The 12920-nt window shown below is 42.4% G+C and overlaps 1 protein-coding gene and 1 pseudogene across 16 annotated transcripts in view; one reads left to right on the forward strand and one right to left on the reverse strand.

Annotated features, from left to right (window-relative positions):
• The window catches only part of SPECC1 (sperm antigen with calponin homology and coiled-coil domains 1), a 317948-nt gene that overhangs the window by 119252 nt on the left and 185776 nt on the right, over positions 1–12920 (forward strand). The gene's annotated exons all lie outside the window — the stretch shown is intronic.
• On the reverse strand, positions 4562–4659 carry LOC123569697 (U6 spliceosomal RNA; annotated as a pseudogene).

Genomic DNA, 12920 nt, shown 5'->3' on the forward strand with positions numbered 1-12920 from the left:
CCCCCAGAAGGCTGTCAAGGAATCCAGCCACTAGGTGGCAGCCTTGTCAAAAGCACCCACCTGCTCCTCTGCTCCAAGTTCCGGTTCTGACAAATGTTTCTGACTTTAGAAACAATCCTTCTATTTATTCATTAATTCAACAAATATCTTTGAGTGGCTACCATGTGCCTGGCACTGTTCTAGGCAAAAGGAATATATATGAGTGAGCAGGACAAACATCCCTGCCTTCATAAAGGTAATTGAGCAAGTTGTGGGAGAGATGAGAAAGCCGGGTGGACAGCTGGAGTGGTGGACATTCCAGGCAGAGATGACCGCTGGCCTGTGTCCCCCACGTCCAGGGAGCGGTGGGAAGGCCAGTGGGGCTGCAGCAGAGTGAACAAGCAGTTGGGGAGGAGGGCAGAAAGATGGGGGAGCTTGCGAGTCACTGTCAGGACTTTGGATTTTTTTACTCTGACTCCACTGGGGAACTTTTGCAAGGTTTTGCACAGAGCCGTGGTATGACCTGACCTTGTTTTAAAACAACTGCTTTGGGCTGCTTGTTGAGAGTGGACAGATGGAGTGCGCAGACCAGTTTGGAGGCTAGGGCTGTGGTCTAGGAAAGAGGTGACCTGGGCTGGGCCGGCAGCCGTGGCACCGGGGAACAGCAGTGTCTGGACATATTCTGAAGGGGAGAGCCAACCGGCTGTCAACTTTCCTGGTTTTTGAACTGTGGAAAAATACACATAATCATTTTTAAGTGTACAGCTCAGTGGCATTAAGTTCATTCACATTGTTGTACAACCATCACCACCTTCCATTTCCAGAACTATTTCATCTTCCCAAAGTGAAATTCTGTCCCCATTAAACACTTGCTTCCCATTCCGCTTCCCTCAGCTCCTGGCAAGCGCCGTTCTATTCTTTGTCTCTATGAATCTGACTGCTCTAGGTTCCTCATAAGAGTGGCATCATACAGTGTTTGTCCTTTTGCAACTGGCTTATTTCACTCAGCATAATATCCTCAAGGTTCATCCACGCTGTAGCACGTGTCAGAATTTCCTTCCTTTTTGAGGTTAAATAATATTTCCTTGTGTGGATATATCATATTTTCTTTATCCATTCTCCTGTTGAAGGACCCTTGGCCCATTTCTACCTTTTGGCTATTGTGAATAATGCTGCTCTGTACACAGGTGTACAAATACCTCCTTGAGACACTGCTTTGACTTTTTGAGGGTATATATCTGGAAGTGGGATTGCTGGATTCTCCTGATGGATGGTAAAGTTGGTATAGGGTAAGATTTCTGCTTATGTTAGCAGAGGGACGAGTGAGATGAAATCTGATGGGCCTTCCCAAGGGATGAGGACTGAACATGGATCTCTTCTGGAGACAGCAGTCAGCTAGAAGGAGGTTCGCACAGCCACATTTAAAACATTTTTAAAACCACGAGACATGGAAGTGCCCATTTAGATGTTTCTTTATATAGCACACGTGGGATCCAAAGACATGTCACTATTTTAAACTGGTATCAGTGTTTTCTAAAAGGCAAAATAAATGTGAAGCGCTAGTTTTACTGTGGCCAAACTCCACTTGAATGCTTGCAGAATCTCAGACATCTCAGATGGTGATCAGTAAGGGCAAGCAGTCGTGATTGGCTCACTGCCAAGAAGCCGTCCATGTCCTCGCTGATACCTGGACCCCTGCATGCTCCAGTTACCTGCATCACACCCAGGTAATGCCTGAGGCTCCAACCTGAGACACCTGTCCTCTCTGACATGGGGAGGGAATAACTCTGGGCTCCTATCAGGGGAACTCATCTAACATGGAAGGTAAGTATTCTTATCCCCATCTGACATGTGAAGAAGCCAAGGCTCCAGGATAGGTAGTGTTCCCAAATTCAAACCCAGCGTCTGACTCCAGAGTTCTTTGTTCTGCTACTCTGTTTGCCTCAGGTAGGGAGACTTGTTTTCTTCCCCCTTCATCTTTACCTGTTGTAGAATTACTATTACTGGTGACTAGCATTCTTTGCTCACTATGTGCTAAGCACTGTTCTCAGTATGCAATGAATATAGTCTCCTTCAGTCTTTACTGCAACCCTATGACATAGTCTCCTTATTATCATTCCCATTTTATAGATCAGGAGACTGAGGCATAAAGAGATTAAGCAGACTGTTCAAGTCCATGCGACATAAATATTGTTACCAGGATTTGCAGATTAAGAAACAGAGGCTGAGAGAAAACCATGGATGGGTTGGCTTGCTGGGGTGAGAGTGGAGGAAGGCAATGTTGGAAGTCTTGGAATTGAGAGGCTGGAAGGTGGGTGGGTCAGTTTCTTGGATGCCACAGAAGGAGGAGCGCCTGGAGCCAGGGATGTCAGGGAATGGGGAGAATGGAGTGGGGGTGTGTAGATGGCAACAGGGAGAGGAAGAGGATGCCAGGTCCTGCTGCATGAACTGTGGAGATGGAGGGTGTCTGTTTACAGTGGGGAAGGGAACAGACAGTGGGGAAGCAACAGTCATAGGTATGAGGTACAGTGAGACCTTCAGCTTGGAAAATGTGAGAAAATGAACAGACTGGCTTGGAAGGGCAGTGGTGGGATTCATCAAGCTGTGGAAGTGAGGGGACATTCAGAGAGCTCAGTCTATAGGAAGTGTTGATTTCACTGTGAGTTCTGAAGGGCCCTGAAGAAGTGTTGGGGACTCAAGGGAGGGGCTTGGGGCAGGTGGGGCCAAATCTGTTTGGAGATGAGAACCTGCAAAATCACAGAATGCCAGGAATGAGTTTGTTGTTGTTTTCATAATTTTAGAGAGATCATTTATCAATGAATATATTTTGCGATTAAAAAAAATTCAGATTCAGTACAGATGCTCCTCTAGTTATTTCATTGGTTACTTCCAGATAAACCCATCATAAGCTGAATATATGCTAAGTTGAAAATACATTTAATGCACCTAACCTTCCGAACATCATAGCTGAGCCCAGCCTGCCTTAAACGGGGCTCAGAACACTCATATTAGCCTACATTTGGACAAAATCATCGAATACAGAGCCCATTTTATAATAAAGTGTTGAATATCTTATATAATGTATTAGATTGGTGCAAAAAAGTAATTGTGATTTTTGCTGTTTTCAAAATTGCAATTACTTTTGCACCAACCTAATTTACTGGAAGTGAAAAGCAGAATGGTTGTCTGGGCACTTGAAGTACAGCTTCTACTGAATGCGTGTCACGTTTGCATCACCTTACGGTCAAAAAGGGTAAGTCATACCATCATAAGTTTGGAATTGTCTGTATTTTCATTTTCTTCTATTTTATTCTACATTTAATTCATTTTCACATTGTAGTAAGAGATCTACCCTCTGAACACATTTTTAAGTGTGTAATTCACGGGCAATGCTGCATAGCAGGTCCCTCAAGCTTACGGATCTGTACCCACTGAACAACTCCCCGTTGCCCTGTCTGCAGCCCTTGGCAGTCACCACTTGACTTTCTGTTTCTGTGAGTTTGACTGTTTAAGATTCTGCATCCAAGTGAGACCATACAGTATCCTTTTGTGACTGACTTATTTCCCTTAACATAGTATCCTTCAGGTTCATCCACACTGGGGCATGTATCACAATTTCCTTCCTTTTTAAGGCTGAATAATAATCCATTGTCTGGATAGCCACACTTTGTTCATCCATCATATGTGGGTGGAGCAGGAATGGCTTTCAGCTTCTGGTGGTGTCCGAGGTAAACCAGTTGTGAGGATGTTATGAAACTCCACACTAGTTAAGGTGCTGAATTAATTCTTTTTTTTTCTCTCTTTTTTAAAATTATACTTTAAGTTCTAGGGTACATGTGCACAACGTGCAGGTTTGTTACATATGTATACATGTGCCATGTTGGTGTGCTGCACCCATTAACTCATCGATTACATTAGATATATCTCCTAATGCTATCCCTCCTGCCTCCCCCCACCCCACAACAGGCCCCAGTGTGTGATGTTCCCCTTCCTGTGTCCAAGTGTTCTCATTGTTCAATTCCCACCTATGAGTGAGAACATGGTGCTGAATTAATTCTAAGCTTGATGACGCACATGGTGGTGTCTTGGCCCTGCGTTTCCTGGGAGTACATGATTTAGTCAGGGCTTTGGAGTGGAGCCAAGGGTTTTCTGTGGCGCTCTGTGTTGGCACAAGGTGCAGTGCTGGTTTCGGGGTGGAAGCTTTCCTGGGTCCTCCCTGGGTGCCTGTGGTATAGACAGCGGGGAGCTCTCCCTGCACCTCCTGCAAGAATATTGACATATTTGCCAACTCTTTCCATCCAGGACCTGGCAGTCTCTCCAGTTCTCCATGTCCTCTCTTCCTTTTTTTTTTTTGACTTTTCCCCTAAAGTTTGCTATTTCCTTCCCCCCTCTTTCCCCGCTCTCCTCCCCTCCCTTCCTTTTTGTTGAGTTTATCTTTGTTTATGCCTTCCCTCCCTCCCTGCCTCCTGCCCTCCCTCCATTCCTTCCTTCCTTCCTTTTTGTTGAGTTTATGCCTTTGTTTTATACTTTTATTCCTATTGTGAATGGGATTCTTTATTCATTTCATTTTTTTCTTATTTTTAAAAATATGGACTATTTGACGACTTTGAATGTCATCCTTACACAGGAACCATGCTAATCTTCTCTGTATCATTCCAATTTTGGTATTAGCACGGTCACTGACTATATTTTCTAATGACATAGTTTAAAAATACTTAGTTTGGAACTGGCTCGCTCCCTTACCATCCTCTCCTTAGCACTAATGGTTTTCAGTTGATTCTCAGGTGTCTTCCAAGCAGACAGTCGTATCAGCTGCAGATAACAATGCCTTTTGTCTCCTCCATTCCAGGAGTTGTTCTTTTATTTCTGGTTCTTGCTGTTTTGTGCGTGTGTGATCCCAGTTGTGTTAAATGCTAGTGACACCTTGACTTGCTCTCACTTTACTGTGGGTGATTTTGGTGTTTTCTCATTAAATATGATGCAGAAAGTTGGTTTGGGGCATTGTTTTACATGTTAAGTCTTCTCCTACATTCCTTTGAGTTATTAGGATTTGGTGATGGGTTTTATTGAATGCCTTTTAGGCATTCTGTTATTACTTTGATTATTGCTTCTCTTTTTACCCTGGAGTCTCCTCCAGGAAATTAAAGTATGTGTGTATTTGGTCTCCTGGGTATTTCTTCTGTGTCACATATATTTTCTCTGATTCTCGTGATCACTTTCACTCATGCTCTGATTTTTCAAAGTTTATCATCTAATATGCTTTACTTTGTATGTTTGTATGTTTCTTTTCTTCAACGATTGTGTTTTTAATCTTTAGTCTAATTTCTCTGCTTTCAAATTATTTCTTCTTCATGACTTCTTGCTCAAATTTCATAGCTATCAAATCTTGAATTTCAATGAGAATGCAAATTGGAGATTTTTTTGAAATCTCCCATTTCTACTAGTAACTTTGTTTCATAGGTACGTATTTACTTGGAATCCTCAGCTGGTCCCCTTTTATGATCTTCCAGAGCTTTCCAGATAGATCTAGAGAGTTTTCTGTGATCGCCTGTCTTACAGAGGGAAGCTAGTGTTTGTCCAAAAATCAGAAATTGAGAGATTGAGAGGGATACCACTGGAGAATGTGTGGTTATCAGGTTTTGTTTTTTTTTTGGTTTTTTGTTTTTTTTTTAAAACAGGCTGTCACTCTTTTGCCCAGGCCGAAGTGCAGTGGCATGATTATAGCTTACTGTAGCCTCGAACTCCTGGGCTCCAGCAGTCCTCTTGCCTCAGCCTCCCAAAGCGATGGGATTATAGGTGTAAGCCACGGCGCCCAGCCAGGTCATATCATTTATGCTCTGTTGAAGGAAGAGGAAAAATTTTTGCATTATCTGGGGTGAAAGTAAGGAGGGCACTAAAGCCTGAAGTACAATTTTGCCATTTTTTTCTTTTCTATGTATTTTGTTTTTGTTGTTCTCATTGTTACTTTAGTGCTTGCTGGAAGGTGGCCTTGTCCTCCCCTTCTGCTTGCATAATGAGCCCTGTTCTTATGAGCTGGCCATTGCTGTTTCCCTTGTGTGGCCTTCTGTGCGTGCAGGCAAGGAGAAGGGAGCACTAGCAGACCTTCTGAAGCTGCTCATGGCAGAGGCCTCAACCTAGTAGTCCAGTTACCCTTTTAAATGATGATGATTCTGTAACGTGCCCTTTAATATCCTAAAATGAAATTCACCAGTCCATATACATCACTGAAAAAAGTCAATATAATGCTGTACTTATAATGTAGAGAAGAAATAATAGGCAAATAATTTCTAATAAAGTGACATATCAGTGCATAAATGCTGGAGCCTGACTCCATTAGAAGACAGTCAGATGCTTGTACATTAGTGGAGATTGCTGTCTATAAGCTTGAATGCTACAAATGAGATTGACTCATGGGTGCAGTGTTGAGAATTCAAATACCAGGCAGTGTTGACATCAGTGACTTTGAAATGCTGACAGCTCAGGGTAAACATTTTGAATAAAGCAAAGTACTGTCCTTCCTTAAGTTACATGTTAGTTGCATTCGTAGAAAATTCAGTGTATAATAGCCATGCTATGTGAAACTGTTTTGTGTTTCTCTGTAAAACAGAGTTAGATTCTGGATGTAGGTATTTATAAGTGTTCTCCCATTCAGGAGTGCTGTCAGATCACAAGGAGGGAGAGGGGAAGCAGGAAGCAGGCATGCCCCTCATATTTGTAAGGCTTGGGGCAAGAGTGCAGTGGAGGTCGCCGTTTATTCACAATGTTCTGATATAATTAAATATTCTAGTAAATGAGATCAAGTGTCAGGGACTTCAGATGACCTTGTAGCCTGTCGATCTAATGACAATACTTTTCTTACTCATTTTCATTTTTTTTTTTTTAATCAGTAATGGGTGAATTTTGTGTGGTGAATTTTATTTTTTCTTCCCAACTTCCCCCAAGTTCTACTTTAGTATTTTCTCATTTTTATCACTTTGCAATTTGTAATTCTTCTCAAAGGTTAAAAAAATTAATGATATTCAAATATAATTTTAAAATAATTTTTCTTCAAAATATAAATTAAAGTCAATATAAACGGTGAAATATATTTCATGTTTTTAAATTTTTTAATTTAATTTTGTATTTTTAGAGACAGCGTCACACTCTGTTGCACAGGCTGGAGTACAATGGCATGATCATGGCTCGCTGCAGCCTCAAACTCCTGGCCTCAAACGATCCTCCTGCCTCAGCCTCCAGAGTTGCTGGGACTACAGCCATGCACCACCATGCCTGGTTAATTTTGAAAATTTTTTTGTAGAGACAGGTGCTCACTATGTTGCCTAGGCTGGTCTGGAACTCCTGGGCTAAAGCCATCCTTCCATCCTGGTCTCCCAAAGTGCTAGGATTATGGGTGTGAGCCACCATGCCTGGCCTGTATTTTTTTTTTTTTTTTGAGACGGAGTCTCGCTCTGTCACCAGGCTGGAGTGCAGTGGCATGATCTCAGCTTACTGCAACCTCCGCCTCCTGGGTTCAAGCAATTCTCCTGCCTCAGCCTCCTGAGTAGCTGGGACTACAGGTGCGTGCCACCACGCCCGGCTAATTTTTGTATTTTTAGTAGAGACAGGGTTTCACCATGTTGGCCAGGATGGTCTCGATCTCTTGACCTCACGATCTGCCCACCTCGGCTTCCCAAAGTGTTGGGATTACAGGCGTGAGCCACCGTGCCGGCCCTGGTCTGTTTTTTTAAAATTTAACTAAATGTATTAATATTTCATGTTTTTTTATTTTGTAGTAATTATAGATTCTTCACATGCAGGTGTAAGAAATATTACAGGTAGATCCCCTGTACCCTTTACCCAGTTTCCCCCACTGGCGACATCTTGCCAAATGATAATATAATATCACAACCAGGATATTAACATGATGACCTTATAGAACATTTCCACCACCAAAAGGGTCCCTCATACAATCCTTTTATAGCCACATCCACTTCCCTCTCCCTACCCCCTTTTAGCCCTTGGCAATCACAATAGTTTGTTTTTCATTACTATCATTTTGTTATTTCAAGTCTTTTTATTTTTCCTTTTTTGAAGATGGAGTCTCACTCTGTCACCGAGGCTGGAGTGCAGTGGCACAATTTCGGCTCACTGCAACCTCCGCCTCCCAGGTTCAAGCAATTCTCCTGCCTCAGCCTCCCAAGTAGCTGGGATTACAGGTGCACACCACCATGCCCGGCTAATTTTTTGTATTTTAGTAGAGATGGGGTTTCACTGTGTTGCCCAGGTTGGTCTCGAACTCTTGAGCTCAGGCAATCCTCCCGCCTTGGCCTCCCAAAGTGCTGGGATTACAGGTGTGAGCCACCATGCCTCGCCAAGCATTCAGCCTTTAACCATTAATTATATAATGTTAGCTTTTGGGAGTTTTTGTAGATCCTCTTTAGCAAGTTGAGGAATTTCTCCTCTATTCCAGTTTTTCTAAGATTTTTTTCCTGAGAAATGTCCCTCTATTCCAGTCTTTACCATGAGTGGATTTTTAATTTGTCTAATGTTTTCTCTGCATTGATAGATGTGATTATGTGACTTTTCTTAGTCTGTTAATATGGTAGATTACATGGACTGATTTTTCATATCTTGAACCTGCCTTGTACCTTCTAAAGTTCACTTGGTCATGGTATATGATTATTTTAATATATTACTGAATTCTATTTGCTAGCGTTTTGTTAAGAATTTAAAAATCTGTATTCACGAGGGTCTGTAGTTTGCATTTTTTGTACTGACATTTTCTGGTTTTAGTATCAGGATAATACTACTTCATAAAGTAAATTGGGAAGTATTCCTAATTTTTCTTTTTTTTCTGGAAGAAATTAGGTAAAGTTTGTGTTAATTCTTCATTAAATATTTGGTAGAATTCTGAGTGAAATTTTCTGTACTTAGAGGTTTGTTTGGTGTGAAAGGGTGAGTTTAAAAAATTTTCAAATTCACATTTCCCTAATTGTTATAGGGCTACTCATATTACCTGCTTAATATTGAGTGAGTTTTATTTTTCAAGCAGTTGGTCCATGTCTTCTAAACTGTCAAATTTTATGGGTGTATAGATATTCATAGTATTCCCCTTAATCCTTTTGAGTCTGTGGGGTCTGTAGTGATATCCCCAGTTTCATTCCTGCCATTGGTAATCTGTATTTTCTTTCTCTTTTTTTGTTAGAAGTTTGTCAATTTTATAATTTTTTTTCCCGAACCAGCTGTTTGTCTCACTCGTTTTTCTCTACTGTTTTTTTTTTTTTTTTTTTGAGACAGAGTCTCGCTCTGTCACCCAGGCTGGAGTGCAGTGGCCGGATCTCAGCTCACTGCAAGCTCCGCCTCCCGGGTTCACGCCATTCTCCTGCCTCAGCCTCCCGAGTAGCTGGGACTACAGGTGCCTGCCACCTCGCCCGGCTAAGTTTTTGTATTTTTAGTAGAGACGGGGTTTCACTGTGTTAGCCAGGATGGTCTCGATCTCCTGACCTCGTGATCCGCCCGTCTCGGCCTCCCAAAGTGCTGGGATTACAGGCTTGAGCCACCTTGCCCGGCCTACTGTTTTTTTTTTTTTTTTTTCCCATTTCACTGAGTTCTGCTGATCTTTATTATTTCCTTATCTGAAAAACAGAGCTAGTCTTACCCATCTCCTACAGTGTGAGAATTAAGTGAAATGACAAATACACATGCCTAGGACAGAAGCAGAAGTGTAGATTATTTTGTAAAATGTTATTTCCCACCCCCCTGCCCCGAACTATCTCCCTTAATAGAATTGCCTACTTAGGAATCATGGCAGTTAAAAAAAAAAAAATCTACCTGCCTCAGTGTGGAGTGCCTTGCCCAGTGTTTCAGGCTTTGCTTTTTTAAGATTTTTCTTTTTTTCAAAATCACGCTTGACTCATGTTATGTCTAGATTCACATATACATAAATTTGAGAGAAATAAGTATAGTTTAGTATTGCAAACTGCTCCTCGGCCACCATGGCTCCTGTTGCAAACACTGCAGTGATTCATGAACATTCCAGAACCACCTGCCGGGATGGAAAGAAAAAGAAAATGGAAAATGGAACTTGGTGCCTCCAGCAAAGTGTAAGAATGTATTATATTCATCCTATCTGAAACCAGTTTAACAGACTGAATCATTTGTGTGATCTGTTATCAAAGCCCCTCCCAGCTTTGTACTCCATATTCCCAATCAGACCAGTCTCCACTGTGGGCAGTGGTACAACCCACAAACCCTCATAGCCTTCAGACCCTGTCCCTTTTGTTTCAAGGACAAGGAAAAGAGATGTGAAGTGTTTCTTGGGGCCCAGATGGCGTTATTCATAACAGTTGATGGTTAGGGTTACAAGATGATATATTCCCATATAGAATATTCACACATTATATCTAAGTATTACTTTATGTATTTATATATATTTAAATATAAACATATTACGAACATATGTATATATTTAATATAAATATAACAAAATATATGATAAAATATATATTACCCGTGTATATATAATAAAGCCACGCCTCCAATTTCAGTGCAACCACTCAGGGTTCTTTCTAGCCTTGCCCCTTTCTCCGTTTGTAACCATCATCTCTGGTAGTAGTGAGAAACATGCCTCTCATTATCCTCAATGTATGTGCCTATTTACTCAATATAGCTAATCTCTCAAATCCTTCTCCCTCCTGCCACTTGCACCCAACTCCCCATTCCCCACCCGCCAGCCTCACTGACCAACCCCCCCTTCTGCATGGCTCCATAAAATCCTTTCACTGCCCCATACTCAGCTACCATGCTGACCCTTTGCCCTGGGAAGGGAAAGAAAATTGGGCACAGGAGCTTTTTAAAAATGGTACATTATAAAGCCAATGAAATGTGGTTCTTACTTCTAGTTGTTTGCATTATCAAAAAGCAGGATTTCCTGCTTTCTTTGTAGTTCTTATTGCCTAGGAAAGTTTTGTTTTATTTTTTTTTTGAGACAGGGTCTCACTATGTTGCCCAGGCTGGTCTCCAACTTCTGGGTTCAAGCCATCCTCCTGCCTAAGCCTCCAGAGTAGCTGGGAATATAGGTATGAGCCACTGTACCTGGCATGTTGCCTAGAAATGTTGAAGTGGGGACGAATGAGAACTGCTGTCTCTGCAGGTAACTTGGTCAGGTTCCAGTATCCCACACTCCCTTATGGAAGAGGAGAAAAGGGAAAGAATTGTAAGATCCCTCCGTATGACAAGTTTTATGTTCCAGAAGAAAGTTCTGCTTTTCTGGTTCTGTACAATCATCACGTTGGATGGAAGGGAAGCTGGAGGTCTTTCCACTGAATTCATGGAATGTTAAAGTTCCAGTCCTTGAACTTGGGTGTGACCTGAAATGTTCAAGTTTGTCAGTGGAAAACATGATCCGATCTCTTATGCTGCTTTTCCTGGCTGCTGACACAAAGTAGATTCTCGGTGTTGTGTGTTCTCTTTTCCTGAAAGTTTGTGCACGTTACTGAGTTTGCCATTGAATTGTCTTTGTTTACATATTGATTTCCACTTCAAAAAGTAGTTTAATACTGTGAAAGTACTGTTTCTAAGCAAGTCACAGTACAAATGGTCAGAGTAGAAGTATGTACTCTTGATACTTCCCTCTTCCCCCTCGACAGTGGAATCTTGCCGGGATTTTCTTAGTGCTGTTTGGATGGGACATTTATCCTTATTTGATCAATCCCAAAAGGCAGCCCAGCTGTGGAAATTAGTTTTGGAACATTAAGTCAAGAAGTTAGTTTTGGAACATTAAGCCAAGAAGTTTACAATAAATTAAATCAAATTTGTTTATGTCTTCATTTGAGACAGGGTCTTGCTCTGTCGCCCAGGATGCAGTGCAGTGGTATGATCATGGCCCACTGCAGCCTTGACTGCCTGGTCTCAAGTGATCCTCCCACCTCAGCCTCTTGAATAGTCTGGATGGACCACAAGCATGCACCACCATGCCTGGATAATTTTTTATTTTTGTAGAGACGGAGTCTTACTATGTTGCTTAGGCTGATCTTGAACTCATGGGCTCAAGCAATCCTCCTGTCTTGGCCTCCTAAAGTGCTAGGACTACAGGTGTGAGCCACTGTGCCTGGCCCCAACATATATTTAATAACCTACATTGCAGAGAATTACATTAGGAACCATGTGTGGGGGACTTGCACTGTCTTACTTGTTTCAAGAAAAAAAAAAAAAAGAATAAAACTTAGAAAATGTTTACCTGGGCCGGGCGCGGTGGCTCAAGCCTGTAATCCCAGCACTTTGGGAGGCCGAGACGGGCAGATCACGAGGTCAGGAGATCGAGACCATCCTGGCGAACACCGTGAAACCCCGTCTCTACTAAAAAATCAAAAAATTAGCCAGGCGAGGTGGCAGGCGCCTGTAGTCCCAGCTACTCGGGAGGCTGAGGCAGGAGGGTGGTGTGAACCCGGGAGGTGGAGCTTGCAGTGAGCCGAGATTGCGCCACTGCACTCCAGCCTGGGCGACAGAGCGAGACTCCGTCTCCAAAAAAAAAAAAAAAAAGAAAAAAAAAAAAAAAAGAAAATGTTTACCTGATAAAAAATTACAGTTTGAAAGAACAGATTTTTTTTTTTTTTTGAGATGGAGTCTAGCTCTGCCGCCCAGGCTGGAGTGCAGTGGCGTGATCTCAGCTCACTGCAACCTCTGCCTCCGTGTTCAACCGATTCTCCTGCCTCAGCCTCGCTTGAACCCAGGAGGCAGAGGTTGCAGTGAGCCAAGATCGTGCCACTGCACTCCAGCCTGGGCTGGAAAATAAGACTTGCACATAGTCAATGCAGTAATGAGAAGACCATAAGAAAAGTCTGTGTAAGGGCCGGGCGCGGTGGCTCAAGCCTGTAATCCCAGCACTTTGGGAGGCCGAGACGGGTGGATCACAAGGTCAGGAGATCGAGACCATCCTGGCTAACACAGTGAAACCCCGTCTC

Source organism: Macaca fascicularis, chromosome 16 (assembly GCF_037993035.2).
Source record: "Macaca fascicularis isolate 582-1 chromosome 16, T2T-MFA8v1.1".
Taxonomy (NCBI): Eukaryota; Metazoa; Chordata; class Mammalia; order Primates; family Cercopithecidae; genus Macaca; species Macaca fascicularis.